General features: G+C 41.6%; 1 long non-coding RNA gene across 2 annotated transcripts in view; it reads left to right on the forward strand.

Moving 5' to 3' along the window:
- LOC135982365 (uncharacterized) overlaps positions 1-20,887 on the forward strand; it is a 109,382-nt gene that overhangs the window by 40,992 nt on the left and 47,503 nt on the right. The window contains exon 1 of one of the 2 annotated variants that reach the window (XR_010599685.1): positions 20,387-20,591. The exons of the other annotated variant lie outside the window; for it this stretch is intronic. This is a non-coding gene — a long non-coding RNA (uncharacterized LOC135982365). Of the gene's footprint in view, positions 1-20,386; positions 20,592-20,887 lie in introns of those variants that run through there. 2 annotated transcript variants of the gene reach the window in all.

The following is a 20,887-nucleotide window of genomic DNA, read 5'->3' on the forward strand; positions in this document are numbered from 1 at the left end:
ATGGGGGTGCAGGGAAATGGGGATTCCCCGTGATACAAAATATACCAGGAGCTGAAGAGAAAGAGCATCCAATTTTGTTTTGTCCTATCCCCGTACTTTCTTTCTATTCCTGGCTAGAACCTGGAAGTGCAGATGTGTGAGGAGATGAAAACAACTGAACAATCTTACTACACTTCCGTTTGGAATCTCTAAAAGGTTGGGCTCACTTTCAGTCCAGGCTGAAGGTTTAGGCCAGTTTTTATATGTACAAGTTCATTCCCCACTAATAAAAAGCTTTGCTCTGTGTGTGTGGATATATTTATAAATATTTTTGTGAAGTAGCATTTTTTACCCACAAAAGCTTATGCCCAAATAAATCTGTTAGTCTTTAAGGTGCCACCGGACTCCTCGTTGTTTTTGTGGCTACAGACTAACACGGCTACCCCTCTGATACAAGAATATAGGGTCAGCTTGACCCTGCATGCAGTAGAGCTCCCTTCAATGGAATTTGTGAGAGGAAATCTCTCTCAGGAGACTCCTGTGTAGATTTCACAATATTGTCCAAGTGGGGTGGTGGAAAAAGGGTGCAACACCTTATCCTCAAACCTGGCATTGAGCACAGGGAGTGGCTCTTTCAGCCTGCGAGGTCCCCCACCTCATCCCTGTGCAGCTCCCCCGACAAGCAGAGAGAGGTCTCTGTGTGGCAGGGGTGTGATGCTGAAGAGGTGACTGAAACCTCCTGTCATGCAGGATGGGGAGATCTATGCACAGAGGTCTCCCCCATTATGGCTATGAGCACCACACTTCCTCACACTATTCTTTTAGAAGTGGTCTAACTGTGAAGACTAAAATATAAGGGTGGGGTATGTGAGAGAGAAGTGAGGGAAACCTAGTGGAGTGAGTATGTTCAGTCTCCTGTGTGTGTGTGTGTGAGAGAGAGAAGTTACTGGTGAAGCTAAAGACACAGGATAAGAGTGATATTTTTAGCATTCCTAGAAGAGTTTTTTTCAGCAGGAGCATCAGTCTGCAGAGTACACAACTTTCCTGAGATCAGTTAACTGTACCCACACCCAGCTCATCCACCTCTGGAGATTGTAAGTGAATAGAAGGATTTCCTGGAATAAATTTACTGAATGAGCATTGACTAAAATGTTAATAAATGACTACAGGGCAGTTATTGAACATATATCAGCCATTAAAGTCCTCATCAGCCCTGTTCATTGTGCAGTAGGTCAATTATAAAGGTTAGTATACATTTGTGTTCTTTCTATGGAGGGGAGGGTACAGAGGTACAGTAAAGAGGAAGTTTCAGAGAGAGGTCTAGAGTTCAAACAACATATGCTAGATTAGGATGTTAGCTGCAGCTAGTATTCCATCACTACTGAAAGAAAAGTTTGTGGCTCTCCATATACCATAATATGAAAAACATAGAAGAGCAGAATGGGTCTAGTGGACAGAGCACTAGACTGGGACCCTCAGACCAAAGTTCTATTCCCAGCTCTCCCACCAGCCTGTTGGGTGACATTAAGCTCGGAGATAAAGCGACTTGCTGTTTTTTCCCCTCCATCCTTTGTTTTTCTTGTCTATCTAGACTATAAGATCTTTGGGGAGGAATTGTCACTTATTCTGTGTCAGTTAGCACCCAGCAGTGTGCTGTGCTAGTTCTGGTTGTAGTCTCTCAGCACTAGTGCAATAAACCCCCTAAATAATAATACACCGCAGCAGGGAGACTTGTTAACATTACTTCTTTTCCTTCAAAGAAAGGAGAGGCCCCAATAAACTCTACCTCCTATAGGGTAATATTTATTTTTAAAATGTGAACAAAATCCTATCTAAAAAAGTAATAACATTTGGGGAAGTGGTCACTTCAGTAATACATAATGATCTAACTAGTTTTATACCTGAATGTTGTTCCATGGCAAATATATTGCATTTGCTATATGTCATTGCAGCTTGGCTCATTTTTCCCCAGAATAACTTCACAAGATGCTAAAAAGGCTTTTGATCAGCCAGAGTGGATCTATCTACCTGAAACATTGCAGCAATACAAACAATTTGCATTGTGACATGGTTTATTAACAAAAATTACTTTTTCCTTAAGAAAAACTGTAGATGCTTTCAGAGGGCTCAGAAAATGCCTTAAAATACAAGTTCACTTTTAAACTTCAAACTATCATGGAATGCATCCTCTCTGAGAACAAGTACCATTGCTGTGTTTGGGGTGGGGGTGGGGAAATGATTTACAGAATACCTGAAGTATGGAATTGGTAAGAAACATATTAAAGTGCAATTGAATTGTCAGGGAAGACTACAAAACTCTTCTCTTGAATACTTACTTTTGTGTAGTATCTTTCTAATAGCAGATTTGAGGGTGCTTTTCAATTTTCCCCCCAAGTGAGTTAGGAATCTAAAGCCTAATCTACATGGGAATTTTTGGTATAACCTAAGGTGTGAATTTAAACTAATATAGTTATCAATCTCTCTGGTGGGGAAATTCCTATTCTGGTTTTTAACTTATTTCTCTTAGGAAGGGGGGAAAAAGCCACTCTTACACTGGAATAAGAGTGCTTATGCAGGGGGGGATTATATCCGTAATGATATCATTATACCTGGAAAACTTTTCCCATGTAAACAAGAGCCTCGTCTCATTGAAAGTCAATGAGACTTAGGGTAAAACTTTCAAAAGCACTGAAGTGATTTAGGAGCCTAAGTCTTAGTAGGTCACATTTACCCATATTCTGAATATATGGTACAAAAAAAGTTGTTTCCCATATATGTGGTGTGCACAATAATAGACTGCCCCAAGAAAGTAACAAAAGCAACCCAAAACCTACTGTTGTCAATAACTTAGCACTAAGGATAAGATACTCCTTTGTGCAGAGGGAAATCACAAGGCCCATACACTACTTAAGTAGGATTTAAGTTTGATGTCAAAAGTTATACTGGTATGATTTAGTAATTGCATAGAATGGTCCAAATTCTGCTTTGTTACACTTGCACTATCCCCACTGATTTCAGTGGAGTTGCATAATTCCTATTGATATCAATGGTTCAGGATGTCACACCATGAGTTAAATTCTTATCTATACATTTTGAAATTCTTATTGTCTCAGTGGTGGGCACTGGTACTACTATGTGGGGAGCATCACTTCTTCTCCCTGCATACCTCCAAAGCAAAATTTGGTCATTATGCCTCCTATCTGACATTAATAACCCAGGCATCTGGGGTTAAGTTTAGGTGGGACATAAGTCAATGGAAAGGGCCTTGCAAAACCTAGGGTCAATTCTGGTGAGGCAAAAAAATTTGTGACTAAAGATCTGAATGGCTCAGATTGGTGAATATCAAAAATATGTCTGACAAGATTGGGGAATGGTAGTACGGGCCAAAACACCATAATTGATCTACAATAGGATAAACAGATACCCACCCAGGATATACATTGCTTAGAGTCTTGGCTACTGGATATATACCTGGAGCAGTATTTGAGTACCTTTTTAATCCTGGTAGCCTCAATGCAGATTGGTGTTGCCATTCTGAATCCATCCTGAGTGTGGTGTGATGGTGTATATTAGTATGTCCAGCTCGGCTCCTTGAAATAATTGAAGCCAGCCTCCAAAAACATGCGATCAGTAGAATAGGAAGCTACCTTAAAGCACATCTAAGTGCAACTATCACTTAATGCATACATAATTAGAAATACTATAAATAAGATATAGGACTTACTTAGTCTCCCATAACTTCAGTTACAGCAGAAACCTTTACAGGTAGAATAAAATATTCCTGCACAACCCTATTATGGGAGGGGGGAATTTTAGATAGTAATTTACATAACGAGCATTTGAAAACCTTTGAAGAAGAAGTTCCAAGGAGCTGGCTCACTGGCCTTTGGAAATTTGAGGTTGGGTCCTGAACTTGTTTTTCACTCCCTGGCTAGCAGCACCTGCCATTTTTGATAGGATGTGGAAAGGAATGGGAGGTGCAGGCTTTAGAAGGCGAATAAAAGACTAGAAAAGAAGATAGGAAGAGAGACCTGGAGGTTACCTATTCTTTCTTCCCCTCCCCTCCAAAAAAACAACCAAACCACCACCCGCCCCCGCCAAACAAAGCCGTTCCCAAGGTCTGCAGGATTCATGATAAATCAGGATTCTTTAGAGTTTAATCCTTTCTGGATTTCAATAGTCCATTCCTAGCCACACAATAGTGATTTATATTTCCATGAAGAATAGTAAAAATGATCTGTTAAATGCATTACCTGCTTCTGGGAGAAACCCATCAGATAGACTTCTCTTCTGTTTCATTACACTAGGGTTTTGTCCACCCTCTTATTTTGTCTTCACTTCTTTAAGAATAGACATCATTCATATATGTAAAGCAGAATTAAAATTGTATTGCTAACTACTTTCACTTGCCTTAGCATAGTCACATACTAAGTCAGATTACCATCTTCAAACGGAGATGTTAAAACCTGACACTGTCTAATAACTTCCTTTCTGTCAAATATCATATTCCCAGTGATCACTAATTGAACATAGCATGGGTACAGCATCAAGCATCCGAATAACAGACGGGGTTGCAAACCAGCTGACTGAGTTACACAATAACACTATCACAGCTGTCCCCAGGCACACCAGCTTTGAAACAGCAAATATCAAATTTACAACTGTGGACTTGGATACATTTTTAAGCTCAGGGTGTGAAAGAAAGCACAGTTAATGAAAATGTTAGATGTATTTTAGAAAGGAAGCAGACTCTTCATAGTCATGATAGCAACTAACTTCCATTAAAACTCTGTTTAGCAATCCTATAACTTCGGCTTGGAAAAATGTGTTTATCCTGAAAACTACCAGACTTCTTCTGAAGGTAAAGAAGAATGTTTCTGCAAAGTCTGATGAAAATGTATCAAGGTCTTTGAGTTGGGTCACTATAAAAAAAATTACCTCCATTCTGACTTCTAACATTTCTTTGTGTGCTCCCCACCCACCTCAAAAAACCCTAAACACACAAAAATCCAACTTGTGTGAATTTCCCCTTGGTTCTAAGGATATGAGAGTGGATATCTCTTCTAAAGGAAGATATTTCTCAGCTCACCTGTGATGCAGCTGATTCTGTGCCCCAGGTGAAGAGAATGCATTACATCATATGACAGATGATCATGTGATTAAACCCAACCTCTGCCAGTGGAAAAACAGAAGTGTGTGGACAGCCAGAAGGGGACTGGATATGAGAGAGTCTCCTGCAGTAGTCCCTGAGGAAGGGAGGTGTAGCTGGGTAGAAAGTCCTGGCTCAGGCTAGAGGTTTTGTTTTGTCTTTTGGGAAGTGGCAAAGAAGGCAGGCCAGACTGTGTCTTCTCCAGTGACTCAGAACAGGAAGAGACTGTATCTCAGGAAGGAGGGTGTTTGTTTGAATTTTATGCTGATGAAAGCAGACCTCAAGAAGGACTATTATTGGAGTTGTGTAAGGGTGGTTTTTTTTTTTTTTAGTAATTGAGGAACCAAGAAGGGAAACTGAGGTAGGATACTTCTGATCCATTTTGGGGGACACAGGCGGTGGCCAACCCTGTTATAGTGTGGAATACTGAAGGTTGGAGGAGGTCAGTGATGGACATTCTCTGTAACCATGTGTCTGCCTTAATTGGCCTAACTGATAGAGAATTGGATCTTGTTTTCAGATAATAGTAAACTTATAAACACTTTTCTATTCTTGCACTTGAAAACTGACTGTTGCATGAGCCACTGTCCATAGCTAGCTAAGTTTCAAATATTGAGGAGGGTGATAGGGACTCAAATACTCACTCTGCAAACATTTTAGACAGGAAGAAGAACAGGAGTACTTGTGGCACCTTAGAGACTAACAAATTTATTAGAGCATAAGCTTTCGTGGACTACAGCCCACTTGATATGCATCCGAAGAAGTGGGCTGTAGTCCACGAAAGCTTATGCTCTAATAAATTTGTTAGTCTCTAAGGTGCCACAAGTACTCCTGTTCTTTTTGCGGATACAGACTAACACGGCTGCTACTCTGAAACCTGTCATTTTAGACAGGGACATTTTAATCTGTTAACCTCAAAGAGTACTGTTTTCCTTAAATGACATTTTTTAATTTTATCTTTTTCTCCCCCTTCCCCCAAAAGTGCAGTCCAATGAATGATGTCCAGGGTTTTTATTCCCCTCTTTCATTTTTTTCCTCTTGACACTCTAATTTTTCCACAGGCGAGAAAGCTTTGAAAAGTTACAAAGTAGCAAAAAGAGCAGGGGTGGGGTGGGGGAGAAAACATATTTATTCTGTTTATATTCATGAGAAAAAAGGGGGGAGAAGAAAAAACAGATATTCAAAATATGAAATTACAAAATTTTTGGATTTATTTTTATTTTCAATTAAGAGCTTTTTGTGAAAATTCTAAGTTTGAGACCAGCCATTTTTCAGTAGGAGGGGAAAAAACTTGAGGCAAAGGATTTTTGACTAGTTCTACAATGAAGCTTAACCCTGAAGCATTGAAAACATGAGTATTTTAAAGCTAAAAGGGAGATCAAAATCACTCTTACAATGAGACTGGTGTTGTAGCCTTCATGGAGGGGTGGTACCTCTCCATAATTATGTCTCACAAACCTAGATAACCTGGAGTATTACCCAGGGCTTACATTTCCAAAAACACATGCTTCTACTACCGTTGATAAAGCAAGAGTGCTATTAGCTGTCAACTACAAAAGAACCTGTATGTTTTAGAGCTGTAACCAACCTATAGTGAGTATCAGACTCAAACAGATACCTTACAGTGATCTATCCAGCTCCCATTGAAGTCAAAGCCAAAAATGTTGTCCATTGATATCAACAGTATCAGAATTGGGCCCAAAACTACTCACAAAGGAGAGGGGGAAATGTTGCATATCTGTTGTCTCTAAATATAGTCAGCACATGAGTTTTCAAGGAGATTTTTCTATAAGGAAAGTTACTAAACTGAGTTTCAGTGACTTACCAAAGGTTACGTAGGAAGTCTAGACTAGAGGAAGGAAAGAACCTGGGGCCTCTGAAACAACAGACCCACATCTCATCCAATAGACGTCTGTGCCTTCATGCAAATTGTTTCAAAATATCTGTGCTTAGGCCAATTATGTTGATTTCCTACCTCTGAAAGTGACTTTAAATCATTTAAAAGAAAAAGCATTATATATGTGCAATGCACGGTTTTCTCTCCTCCCCCATCCCATCTAAAAAAATCTCTTTTCAATAGCGGCCATTACCATAATACATAATAAGCACCTAACTAAGACTTCATTTCACTGATTTGCCTCAGCAGGAGAGTAGGATTAATGTTGCTTTAATGATTCAATGCCTTGCTTTTAAATGATGTGACAGATAAGTGCACTGTTATCATTTAGTAACCTCCACTGTTTTCTTTTAAATGAAGCTTTTTGGCTTTGGAATAATACTGTGAAGATAATGCTGGTTCCTTCTGGCCTTAAAGTCTATGAGATACTGTACTGAGCATGGTAAATTCATACAGATTTTTAACAAACAATACAAGTGTTTGTTACTGTAGTGGTGGGTATGAGGCTTTGCACATCTGGGGCAGAAAAGAGGAATAATGGTTGTTGGAACAGCTACACTGCCTGGATTCAAGGGTGGTAGTTACAATTTGCAGGAGGGTGGAAGGGGAATGTCTGATACGTACTTCAGCTACTGCCATTGCATCTTGCCATACTGGACACTAAATCCAGCTTCCAGTAATATAATGCAACGCTGTATCCCTTGAGTGAGGTGTCAGAGGAGTTTCTTTGCATGTCTGCTTCAGTTGTCTAATGCAAAAGGTTTTTAACATACATACAATCTGTTCCCCCCTCCCCAAGGTACTTTAAAATTACCACAAGATGTCAGTGTGTCAGAACATTGCTATGTTTGCACTGCAGATAATTGTTAGCTAATGATTCGTTTTACATTGTCAGAACTTCAGCAATGTAATATGGTTGATCTGCAAGGTTGAAGATCAGCAGTGATGCTATTGTGTAAAGGCACAATGCTACCGAAACAATGAGCTATACAAGGGAATACAAGAACCTGCAGTGATTAAAGACAGGACTGGCCCTTCAGAAAGGATTTTTAAAACTGATAGTTGCCCATTAAAGAACTCTGGACAGTTGCTCTAGTAACACCAAATTTTGTGATGCATGATGAAAATGATTAGAAGGTCAAATTTCCCATTCCTAATACAATAAATTAGGTTCCTACAGGACATGGACCCAATTCAGCTAAAATGCAGCTTCAAGTCAGTACATTTAAAAAAAAAAATCTTTGGCCAAATTCACCAGTAATGTAAGCTGCACATCTTGTGTAAATGAAGTTTGCAATGTTTTGGTATTCAGTGGGTGTGCTAAATGAACACACCTTAACTAGTGAGAGGGTAGAAGTAGGGGAAGTAACACAGGAGGGTACAAGATAAAACAAGTCTCTTTAATTTATGCCCCCATCATCTTCAATGCTTTCCGGGCCAAAGTGAGCCCTAGACTAAGGTGGTACTAATTCCAATGAGCCAAATTCATACCTAGTGTAACTTTGTTGAAATTGCTAAATCTTCTTGATCCTAATAAAATTCAGTTTTAGGCCTGGTTATGATAGTGGAGAGAGGTAGTACTTGCAAGCTATAAGAAGTAACCAGAAGATGTGGAACCATATCTGCTCCTCTGATGTAGTTTGCAACATGGGTGTCCTCTTGGATTCTCTCTTCTCTTTCAGTTGCCCAGATAGCAGTGATCAAGAATAGTGGTGGGGCTTTTTTGGGGGGTGGTGCAGGGGTGAGGGGGAAGAGGGGAATTGTTTTGTTTGTTTGTTTTTTAATTAATTGTTCATGGTTAGGAGGTTGCAATCCATTCTTTCACACTTGGGCCTGACTACAGCTATCCATGCTTGTACTGCTTTGAGATGGGACTGCTGCAACACTCTGTACACAGGGCTATGCCTGAAAATGAGTCAAACTTCAGCTGGTGCAGAATGTGGATGCTTGTTAAGTCAGACTTCTCACAGAGAGCATATTGTACCTGTGCTTCAGTCAGCGTTGTCTGCCAACGTTTTTCTATGCCATGTATAAGCTGTTGTGCCCTAAATGGCTTGGGTCCTGGCAATTTCAGAGTCCATCTCTTTTCCCTCTGATGCTGTAGTAAGTGTGATTAACTGAGGCATGTGAATTCCCATTTAAACAGGAGGGAGGCAAACAGCAGTGCATTTTCAATGTAAATGTCCATTACCTCTGCCTACTGTAGCTCTTTGCAGTGTACCTATCATTGTTGTATCTAAGGCCTGGTCCACACTAGGAAATTAGGTTGGTATAATTTCATCATTGAGGGGTATGAAAAATCCACACACCTGAGTGACTCAGTTAAACCAACCTAATCCCTGGTGTAGACAGCGCCAGGTCAATAGGAAACTTCTTCTGTTGATCTAGTGCTGTCTACGCTGGTGGCTAGGTTGGCATAACTACATCTCTCAGATGTGTGGATTTTTTCCCCACACCCCTGAGAGAGGTAGCTATGCCAATTTTCAGTATAGACTTTTCAGTATAGACCAGCCCTTAGTATCCATCCAACCCTGATTTGACAGAGCCTAGATCTATTAACTTCCAGGAGTAGCCACAAGGCTTATCTCTTTTCCCTGAGGGGTGGGTTTATGCAGAGTTCAGATCTTTTGGTGAATCTTGATTTGTTTGGTGTATGAGCTATTGTATTTTTATAAATGAAGTCACCTAGAGTACCAGATAAGGGCCTTTAATAAACAAATGCTAGGGATGAATGATCCCACTGACTGCAAAAGGAGTTGGACACATTTAGTCCAGAGATCAATTCCATCCCCGTGGAATATCAAGTTGGGGTAGGCTACCCCTGCTTTGGACCTCGCTGAATACTAAGGTCTTGATTCCCGTTTATACTGAGGTCTCCTGACACTGTTCGGCACATCAGTGTAAATGAGAGCTGGGCTCTAACTTAGTAAGTTGCACTTGTTCCTGACATGCAGCTTACATCTCCATTCCTAGAGTCACTGACCTGGAACCAGATTGTCTTGTGTTAGAGCAACAGTAACTGTGTTAGGCTACTGCAGAAATTGTTTTATTTTAATTGATTCTAAATGGATTTCATTATATTTGGATTTACTCTTCAATTAAAAGAAGAAAAATATCAAGGAGAAATACCCCATAATCAGAATGGCTCGTTCAGCCTCAAGCATTTGGCATTGCTTAGTGGTAATCTCAGTAACTGTTCACCTGCTTTACCACACACTAGTTTAAAACCTTCACTGCCTATTACATGCCCTCCCTGCTGGAAATTGTGTCATGATTATTATGTGATGCCAACCCCTAGAAACCAGCAGGAAAGGCAGGTTTGTTATATGCACATAGAATATCAGGGTTAGCAGGGACCTCAGGAGGTCATCTAGTCCAACCCCCTGCTCAAAGCAGGACCAATCCCCAACTAAATCATCCCAGCCAGGGCTTTGTCAAGCCTAACCTTAAAAACCTCTAAGGAAGGAGATTCCACCACCTCCCTAGGTAACCCATTCCAGTGCTTCACCACCCTCCTAGTGAAAAAGTTTTTCCTAATATCCAACCTAAACCTCCCCGCCCCCTCCCCCCACAACTTGAGACCATTACTCCTTGTTCTGTCATATAGCCATTAAATCTGAACAACCAAGCATCTGTTGGGCCTGTTACCAATTGATTAATCTGATCAGCAGCTGATGGGCTTCTATTTTAAGATCACTTTGTGTGGTGAACTTTTCAGAAAAGTCCTCCTGGTGTGGTTGTTTATCAGGAAAGTTGAATAAAGAGATTTGCAGGATAGTGATGAAACGAGCTGGGTAGTCATTTACAAGTGGCCCAGGGCAGCAGGATAATCAATTTTCTGAATCCTGAGCATCATCTGAGCATCACAAGCCTTTAGGGGCAATCCTGGGATTTCTTGAATGACTCTCTCTGTGGATGTATTTTTTTTCCCACTCCAGAAGGAAGAAACAAGGAAACAAAATAACTGATTTTTGCATTATAAGTCTGAGAGATAGCTTGCTACAAAGCCTAGAAACAGCAGAAGCTGACTGTGCAAAGGCTCCCCAAAACCCTTCACCCTTTCTGGCTCACAGTCCTCTGTCCAGAGTCTATATGGCCTTTGCCTAGTTGCTGTCGGGGCTAGGTATGGGTAAGGGAGCCCATATCCTCTCTCTATCATGAGGTCTAGGCCTGATGCTCTAAACCAGTGTTCCTTAATGTTTTCAGGTTGATGATCCCCTTCTTTTGAAGTCAACCATTTTTGATACTGCCAATGTTTTGTTTTATAGTAAATGTATCCTTCTAGATGATGTCATGGTATCATCCTCTTGCACTTAGGATACCCTCTGGGGCAGGGGACTCCAGGTATTAAGAAGAGATAGTTAATATTAATGGGGGACTTGATCATTAGATATCTAGATAGTTGGGATTGTGATGAACAAGAGAACTAGATGGTGAATTGCCTGCTGGGCACAAAGGTTTGGGAACCTTTCAAAACATCTAGATAGATTCATATGCAGTGCTGAGGAGAAGCTGGCACTTTTGATACATGTAGTTACCAGTGACATAAGCAAAGGTAGGAGACAGGTCCTGGAGGCCAAATTTAGGCTGCTAGGTAAGACATTAAAGTCCAGGACCTCCAAAGAAGCATTCTCGGAAATGCTTCCAGTTTCATGCTCAGGACCAGTTAGACAGGCAGAACTGCGGGTCCCAATCATGAATGAGACAATGGTTTTGGGGGGAGGGATTTAGGTTTATTAGGAACAGAGGAACCTTTTGGGAAAGGAGGAGTCTATACAGGAAGGATGGGCTTAACCTAAAGCAAAACAGAACCAGATTGTTGGCATGTACAATTTAAAAAAATCATGGAGTTTTTAAACTAAGGGCTGAGAGAAAGCTGACAGGTGCAGAGGAGCACATAGTTTGGACAGATGCATCCCTTTGGGGAGGATTTATTCAAGGGGATATCTATATCCTAGTAAAGAGGAGATGATAGAAGTTTATAAAGTACAGGTAGGAGCTGAAGAGAAACAGTCAAACAAAGAATCCCATTAAATTACATCACATGAAGGCAGACAACTAAATATTGACACATTTTATGAGTGCTTGTATACAAACGCTAGAAATCTAAATACGAAGATGCGTGAACTTCAGTGTGTGGTATTAAATGAGGATATTCCTATAACAAGGACTCCAAACTTGGTGGAATTATGATAATCAGTGGAACATGGTAATACCAAGATACAAAATATAGGAATGACAGAGGAGGTCGGGGAGTGGCACTATCGGACAGAAAGCAGAGTCAAATATAGTAAAAAATCTTAAATGAATCAAACTGTACCATAGAATGTGTATGGATAGAAATTCCATGCTTTAATAAGAATATATCAGTAAGAATATACTACCAATCACCTGACGAGGATGGTGACAGTAATTGTGAAACGTTTAAAGATTTGAGAGCTACAAAAATAGAAACCCCAATAATAATGTGAGATTTCAACTATCCCCATATTGATTGGGAACATGTCACCTCAGAATGGGAAGCAGAAAGAATTAGATATGTGCATGGAGGATAGTCCATCAATGGATCTTAGCCATGATGGCCAGGGATGCAACGCCATGCTCTGGGTGTCCCTAGGACTCTGACTGCCAGATGCTGGGAGTGGAAGTAAAGGGACAGCTTATTTGATAATTGCCCTGTTCTGTTCATTCCCGCTAAAGCATCTGGCACCTGCCACTGTTGGTAGACAGGATACTGGGCTAGATGGAGTACTGGTCTGACCCAGTATGGCTGTTCTTAAGTTCTTAATACTTGTCCTTGAATGGTAAGAGTGTGTGGGAAGTGAGATTTTTCTCTAACTTGAAATTGTATAAGATTTTTCAATACCTTATGAGTCTCCTGGTTGCCTTTCATCCCTCCAGGTTGATGTCCTATGAGTCTAAAATAGTGCTTCTCAGTTATAAAGCTTATGCCCCCTCTGCCCTCAGACATCCCACGTCACTCTTCCCTCAGGTCAAGTTCCTAGGCTTGCTTGTCTCTTGGACCTCCAACCCAGCCTTTCCCCAGGCTTCTTCAGCACAGTCCCCCTGGGCTACTCCCTTTGTTAGCTCCCTTATTAGTTGAGAAACTCTCATGGGTCTTGATCGGATTCCTAGCAGCTGCTGTTCTCTGTAGGGGGTCTCTTTCAATATGCAGTGAGAGCCATATCAGGGTGTGGCCTCTTTCCTAGTCCCTTCCAAAGCCACTCCAGGGCACTTTGCTTCTTGAGACCCAATGACACCACCATTTCATTTCAGGCCTGTCTAGTCTGAGGAAAGACTGATTTTTACACTTCCCTGGCAACTTTCCCAGCATGCCTTGCTGTACCTAGAGGTTCAATTATCCTTGGACTAAAAGTCCCAGGATTTTTTTCCCATTTGGGAGGAAACCAGGCACAGGTCAGGACTTGAAGTCCTTTTGAAAGCTCAGCTCACCCTGTAAAGTTTAGTCACTTGTGTTCAGCTCATTGTAATGGGACTCCAGTAGATTAAAAATGGTCTGAAATATTATCCTAACTCAGACGTCGGAGGCTAGTGGGAAAAAAGTTTAGTTTAATATTTCATTTTTGTGCACCTTTTCATTTGCTTTTTTGGCCAAAACTGAAATGCCACAAGAAAAATAAAATTCTTAATTCCTTACCTTGCAACTAACAAGAATTGCCAGAATCTAATGAAATAACATGTTCTTGCAGCCATTTCAGCTTAGTTACAGGACCAAAAAGATTTGCATCAGCTGCATAGCCTAACCTGGATTTTTCCTTTGGACCCATCAAATGCCATTGATTTAATCAGGAGTCACTGGTTGCCTTACAAGCCAAGTAGTGAAGATAGTGAATAACTCAACTGCACAAAGACTTGTTGTAGCTGCAACAACGGGATTCATGTCCTGATGTAAGATGAGTCTATCCTCACTCATACTAAAGTGCAGACTGTCAAAACACAGCCTGGAGCCAAAGCAACGTGTTTTGAAGAAAAATATGAATAATTTCATAAGGTGTTAGATGAGAGGCACTGATAAATTTATACAGTGTGTGTGTGGGCAGAATAACTATCTCAAGCTCCATTATTTCAAAAGTTATGGAATAAACTGACAATGGATGATGCTAAACTCCATCCAGAGCAATCTCAGCTTGTTTTAATAGTAACTAAAAGACTTAAAATGGAAAAAGCATAAACACTTAAAATCCCAATAAAACCTTAGCAAAACCCGTGTCTTAAACAAAAAGCTTAGTGGTATGGTGTGTTTATAAGACTTGTGAAGCAGGAGGCAGTGTGGTTTAGGAGACTAGGCATGGGACTGAAAAACAGGAGTTCCTGTTCTTCTAACCCAGCTTCTGCCACAATTCACCCTGGGTCTCATCCAACTCCTGTTGAAACCAGTGGAAATTTTCCTATAGACTTCAATAGGAGCCTGTTCTGACCCTTAGGAAAGTTACATGCAGCTGAACTTTTGAAAGTGGCCACTGATTTTTGGGTCCCATCTTTTTGGCCTAATTGTTTTTTTCCAGAGGCTCTGGCAGAGAATCATGCTGTAGATGCTTCTGGTCTGAAAAATTTAGATACCCCCCCAAATCGGTGGTAATTTCTGAAAATATTGGTCTTAACCTCACTGAGACAGATTCAGCCCTGCTCAGGTTAACTCTGTCACTGCTTACACTAGGAATAAATTTGGCTCTCTGTTTTCCTAGCTGTAAAATGGGAACATTTAAACTTGCAACTTATTTCATTGGGATTGGGTGAGCATTAATACTTGTATAGTGGTCTGAAAATGATATATTTGGGTAGATTTCAGATGATCTGAGCTATTTGGATGATAAATATGTGAAGATAATCCAGTGTCTGACTAGATGGGGGTCAGTAGAGATACTGGCAAGCTGTTGGAAAGGAAAGTTCAGAGAGTGGGTGTCATGTTGTCTAGAGTGGCTCATGACCATGAGTGTCAACCTCAGGGCAGGCTGTCAAGAAGCAGGGCAGAGAGCCCAAACTAGTTGTGTGTTCTATAATTAGATTTCATCAGTTCAGTAACAAGAATTCCTAAAGCACTATAACAGTCTGACCATGGAGTCTCAGATATTGGGCATTCCAGTCTATCTTGCCACCCAGGCAAGCTGGACTTTGATAGATGCATAGGTGCCAACTTCCACTGTTCCAAGTGGGTGCTCGACCCTGCACCCGCCCCTGCTCTGCCCTCGCCCTGCCCCATTCCATCCCTTCCCCAAAATCCCCGCCCCCATTCCACCTCCTTCCCCCACGTCTCTGCCTCCTCCCCTGAGCGCACCATGTCCCCGCTCCTCCCTCCCGGAAAATACTAAGCGCTGCCAAACAGCTGTTTGGCGGTGGGAAGCGCTGGAGGTAGGCAGAGGAGCGGGGACGCAGCGCGCTCAGGGGGGAGGAGGAGGTGGGGCGGGGGGGGGAGGAGAGCTTGGCTGCCGGTGGGTGCAGAGCACCCACTAATTTTTCCCTGTGGGTGCTCCAGCCCCGGAGCACCCACAGAGTTGGCGCCTATGGATAGATTTCAGAGTAGCAGCCGTGTTAGTCTGTATCCGCAAAAAGAACAGGAGTACTTGTGGCACCTTAGAGACCAACAAATTTATTAGCGCATAAGCTTTCGTGGACTACAGCCCACTACTGAAGTGGGCTGTAGTCCACGAAAGCTTATGCTCTAATAAATTTGTTAGTCTCTAAGGTGCCACAAGTACTCCTGTTCTTTTTATGGATAGATGGTTGCTATACACCAAAGATCACAAAATATTCAAATTGCTCCCAGTCCAAAGAGACCAGTCACTTACCCCAGGTCAACTGGTACCTTAAATCTCTCACCAAAGACAATGCTTGTAGCCAATCCTATATTAAACTAATTAAGGACTTATTAACTAAGAAAATAAACGAGTTATCATAAGGTTAATGCATGCAAACACATACACAAATGAGTTAGTCTATGGTTTTAAAAGGTGACAGAGTTATAGTAATCTGTCAGCTCTGAATGTCTTTTAAGGCCAACCCAGGTTGACCCTGGGGATCACTGTTTCTGTTTCATAGCTCCAGCCCTGTGAGAGTCCAAGCAGTAAGAAATGAAAAATTTTCTTGTCAGCTATTTTTATTTCCTTCTTCCAGAATTCAAGCTAATGGGATTTGCCCTTTTGCATGTTGCCTCATCATGGGTGTGAGGGGACAATTAACAAAGTCTTTGTGATGTGATGTCCCATAATGGCCCATTTAGTTTTGATAGGCCTTCTTGATGGGCTGGAGATGATCCCTCCTGACTGGGTTCACAGTTTCAGAGAAAACATTTTTTACAGTTATAAAGCAAAAACTTAACTATTACTTATATCTTTATTAGATGCTATAAGGTGAGATTAAAGTATGCAGCAACTTACAAGTATTTTATAAAGTCTAAACACATTGTTATAAATCCAATACCCATCTTAATCATGCTAACACACAGGTGAAACAAGAAGAACAGGTGTACTTGTGGCACCTTAGAGACTAACAAATTTATTAGAGCATTTATTAGTCTCTAAGGTGCCACAAGTACTCCTGTTCTTCTTTTTGCGGATACAGATTAACACGGCTGCTACTCTGAAACAGACTGGTTTCCAGCAATGAATTTCAGTGCTTGGCTGAGGCCTAAAACCTTGACAAGAGCTGGCACCTGCTCTGCCAGCATCACATGGGCATTTGAACAATTATCAGAGGAGTAGCCATGTAGTCTGTATCCACAAAAACAACGAGGCATCTGGTGGCACCTTAAAGACTAACAGATCCCAAATAAATCTGTTAGTCTCTAAGGTGCCATCAGACTCCTTGTTTTTATTTGAACAATTGAATCTTTGCTATTTTATTGCCAGCTGTTTAGAAAGACCTTTTAAGTAACTCATGCTTTGTTTATGCCACTCATGAATAATGTGGTCAGGGCAAAGTTATGGCAATAAAACATGTAATGCACAGCCCATAAAAATCTTCTCCACCCCAATACAGTTTTATAAGTTATATGCTTTGTTTGAACTGTCTGAATCTTAAAAAATGTCTCTTGACATAGTGTTTCATACTCCCAGGAAGGAAATGTTATTGTCTCATCAATAGGTAGAGTGAATAAAGACTGAGTTTAATATCTGAGAATCAGCATTTCATAATTGGCTATAAAGGTTTTCATTTCTAGGTCAGGATTCAAATTCAGCCAAGGGCAGTAGTGGCAAACATCCAATGACTTGTTCAGTGGTCAACATGAAATTAGTAAAGTGGTCACTGCCCAATAACTAGTGCCTGGGAGCAGGGTCATCCCTCGGAGGGTGCGGGGCCTGGGGCAGAAGTGATGAATCCGTCACTTCCGGGACTGATCGTGCTGGCCAATCGCGCCGGTCCACGGGGGACCCCAAAGCGCGGGGCCGGGAGCAGTTGCCCCAATTCGCCATACCCTAGGGACGGCTCTGCCTGGGAGTGAAATCCTGTCCCCAGTGATGTCAATGAGAGTTTTGCTACTGATTGAAATGGGGATGGGATTTCACCCCAGATGTTCACCTCACAAAAACAGAAATGACGCTCTTGAAGGCAGTTGTAATGCCCTGGAAATAGCCTTTTGATATTCCTCAGCATGACTTTAGAACAGCCGCCTGAGAGAAACTGTTTCAGAGGATCCATCTTGGGTTATACTAAGCCCGATACATGTTGAAACCAGACTTTTAGGAATTGAGTCAGTACAATGTGGCTGTTCATACATTGCAGCTGTGACAAAATATATAGCTCAATGAAAAGTCTCAGGTCTATGATTCAAACAAAGTCTTAGTAACCTGGGATACAACAGCATTACTGGCATAAGATGTCAAGGAATTACTTCTCATGGGCACTGAACTAACTCATCACCTTGTACAGTAAGTAGTCGATCTGAGGTTGGGGTTGAGACACATTTCAGGGGCCACTGCTCTGTTGTGTGTGTGATGGAGTGCCCGAGCGCAAGTTTAAAGCATGACTGCACTGGCTTGAGCTCAGGAAGTCATTTGTTCTGCAAATGAAGAGGGAGAGAATGGGGGAGACAAAGTGAAATGGAATGAGGGACGGATAAGAGTAAGGGAAAAACCCTAGAACTTCCTCCCACCACGTTGAAAGCAGCAGCCGGGCAAAAAGAGAGCATCAGAGCTGTGAATACAGCTTCTTCCTTAGAGATACCAAATCAAAATAGCTTCTGCTAACCCTCCTGGCCATACAGTGTAGTCTCAGTTAGTCATGAAAAGAACTGATACTGTATACAAACCCTGTGACAGTAGCAACTAATCCATCTAAAAACTCAAAATGCACCAGGAAAAAATAGCCTCAACATTTTCACAACTATCCAGTTAGTAGCAACAATTCCACACTGAACTTGACAATGGTGGTGACACCAGCCAGTTCTGTGCAAAACACTGCATTTTTAGTAAAGCATCATGAATTTGAATGGGGCTCCATTTTTAGCACTTTTATTTTTTGCTATGACTATCTTGTGCATCTCTGGTCTGAAACATTTGAAGTCTGGAGCTGGCAAGAAATGAAGAAGTAGCTCTAGGACTGCAAAGTTCAGAAACTAGGAGGAATTGGAGAATTGAAAGATTCTAAATAAAGACAGACTGTAAAGGGAATTGAAGAAATGTTTAAGAAGCTGAGTTCTCAAAAATAAAGAGAGAACCAAGACAGTGCAACCCTTAAGGCTTTATTATTTCCTCTACATCTACAGTCCTCTCTCATTAAGCACTTCTTGAAAACAGAGTTCTCTACATCAGTAGTTCTCAAACTTTTGTACTGGTGACCCCTTTCACATAGCAAGCCTCTGAGTGAGACCCCCCTTTTAAATTAAAAACACTTTTAAATATATTTAACACCATTATAAATGCTGGAGGCAAAGTGGTGTTTGGGATGGAGGCTGACAGCTTGTGACCCCCCCATGTAATAACCTTGCGACCCCCTGAGGGTCCCGACCTGCAGTTTGAGAACCCCTGCTCTACATTCTTAGACACTACCTTTTATATAAGCATATTTTCATACTATGGCATTCATTATTGTGGATCTATCTATCATAACATCCCTCTTGCCACATTTGAGATAGCAAAATTAAACATGAATACCATAACCTGCTTTACATATTTGGCCCTCTGTTATACTCCCTTAAAAATCTATTTCAATATATATATTAAATGGCAAAAAATAGTTAATGCAGAGTTAACGGTGCTTGATGTTATGTCATCCCCCTGCAGAATGCTGAGTTGAGGAAAACTCAAATGTCTGAAAACCAAGAAATGCAGTTAACCAAGAAATGCCCATGCAACCTTAACTCTTCCCTTTTCCAGCAATGCCCCAATATGTCTTGTTAACACACATACCTTTATTCTGCCAACCCCACAGCTGCTAAAATATACAAGCCCTTCACCTCTTTTTACAGCCCACTAACTCTCAGCCACAGGATTCCAGCTAAAAGAGCGAGAAGAAGGGGTAAAAAGTGTATTCCTTGATCTCCTGCAAACTTTTGCAACCTTGTGATCAGGGAATGGCCCCAAAGCTACATGTTAGCAATCCTGCACCACATTTCTTTTTCCTCAGCGGTCAAGGTACCTGCTCTGTCAGTTCCAAACCTCCACATTGTCTGTTGACACAGCACATTAATCTACCTCAAGATCAGGAAGTAGCCGCCTGTTTCCCCCACCCCTGCTTTCAAGGGCTAGTAAAATATAGATTTTTCTCACACAAACAATCCCAGGCTTGCCTACTACCTCTCCGCATTGCCCAACCCCTCTGCAGCCACAATTCCGTTCCCTCTCCTCTTGTCCTGCCCCACCACACACATCCCCAAGTCCCACAAAGCCCTTGTCTCCGGCTCCTCCTTCCCCGATACAACAAAAATGTTAATTAGACTGACTGCTGACTCTTGCTGTGTTCACAGTAAACATCCCCATAAAATAAAAACATTATATTATAGCAGAAAATGTAGAGAAACCAAAATGAAGTATTAAATCTTTATTGCACAGGTGTACAAAAGTTTGGACTAGAAACATCAGAGGTAGAGTATTCACTAGGGGCAATGGCATCAGCACATTCCCTCAACCTACCCAGGCAAGCCAAAGTGGTTGCACAGAAACCCTCTCATGGTTTTTTTTTCTCTTACTGGTGCATGTGCACCATAATCCTTCCAGACCGCACATCTATACAAGTGAAGAAGTGAACAAGTTCTTAAATACCATTGTGATGGGGTGTATTTGGTAGATCCCTGCTGGGAGCCCCACACTCCTACTACACCCCTCCCCACTTTTCCAATCTTGCCTACCGAGAGGGCTCTCTAGAGTGGCCATTTTGGAAACTATAGACCTTCTCCTCCAAGGGCTAGAGGGGCCAGCAACAGCCAATCATAACTCCGTTGGCCCATTTAAAAGGACCTGCAGGTCATTTCCTGGTTGGGGCTAGAAGGGGGAGAAAGAAGGCTCCTTTCTAGCTAAAGAAGCTTGAGGGCTAGTTAGAGTTTGTCTTCTGGCTACATTTTGCATAACTGGGTTTGCAGGAGAGAGAAGATGTAAGAACCTTAACCCTGAGGTAAGTGTGAAGTGAGGGGAGGGGAAGGGGATCACCAAAGAAGCAAACAATGAATTGAATCCAGCAGTATGTGGCTGCTGTTTGTAGGGTCCCTGGTTTGGATCCTGGAGTAATGGATGGGCCTGGGTTCCCCTAACAGCCATAGGTAAAGTAATATAAACCCCAAGAAGAGGATGGAGCTTATTTGGGAACCTGAGCAATGGGCTGAACTTAAAGGGCCCAGAGCTGGGGCTGAAAGTCCTAGCAAGGGTAAATAGACTGTTTATTTATTGGACTCTTTTAATATCCTGGAAGGG

The sequence above is a fragment of the Chrysemys picta genome, chromosome 3 (assembly GCF_011386835.1).
Source record: "Chrysemys picta bellii isolate R12L10 chromosome 3, ASM1138683v2, whole genome shotgun sequence".
Classification (NCBI taxonomy): Eukaryota; Metazoa; Chordata; order Testudines; family Emydidae; genus Chrysemys; species Chrysemys picta.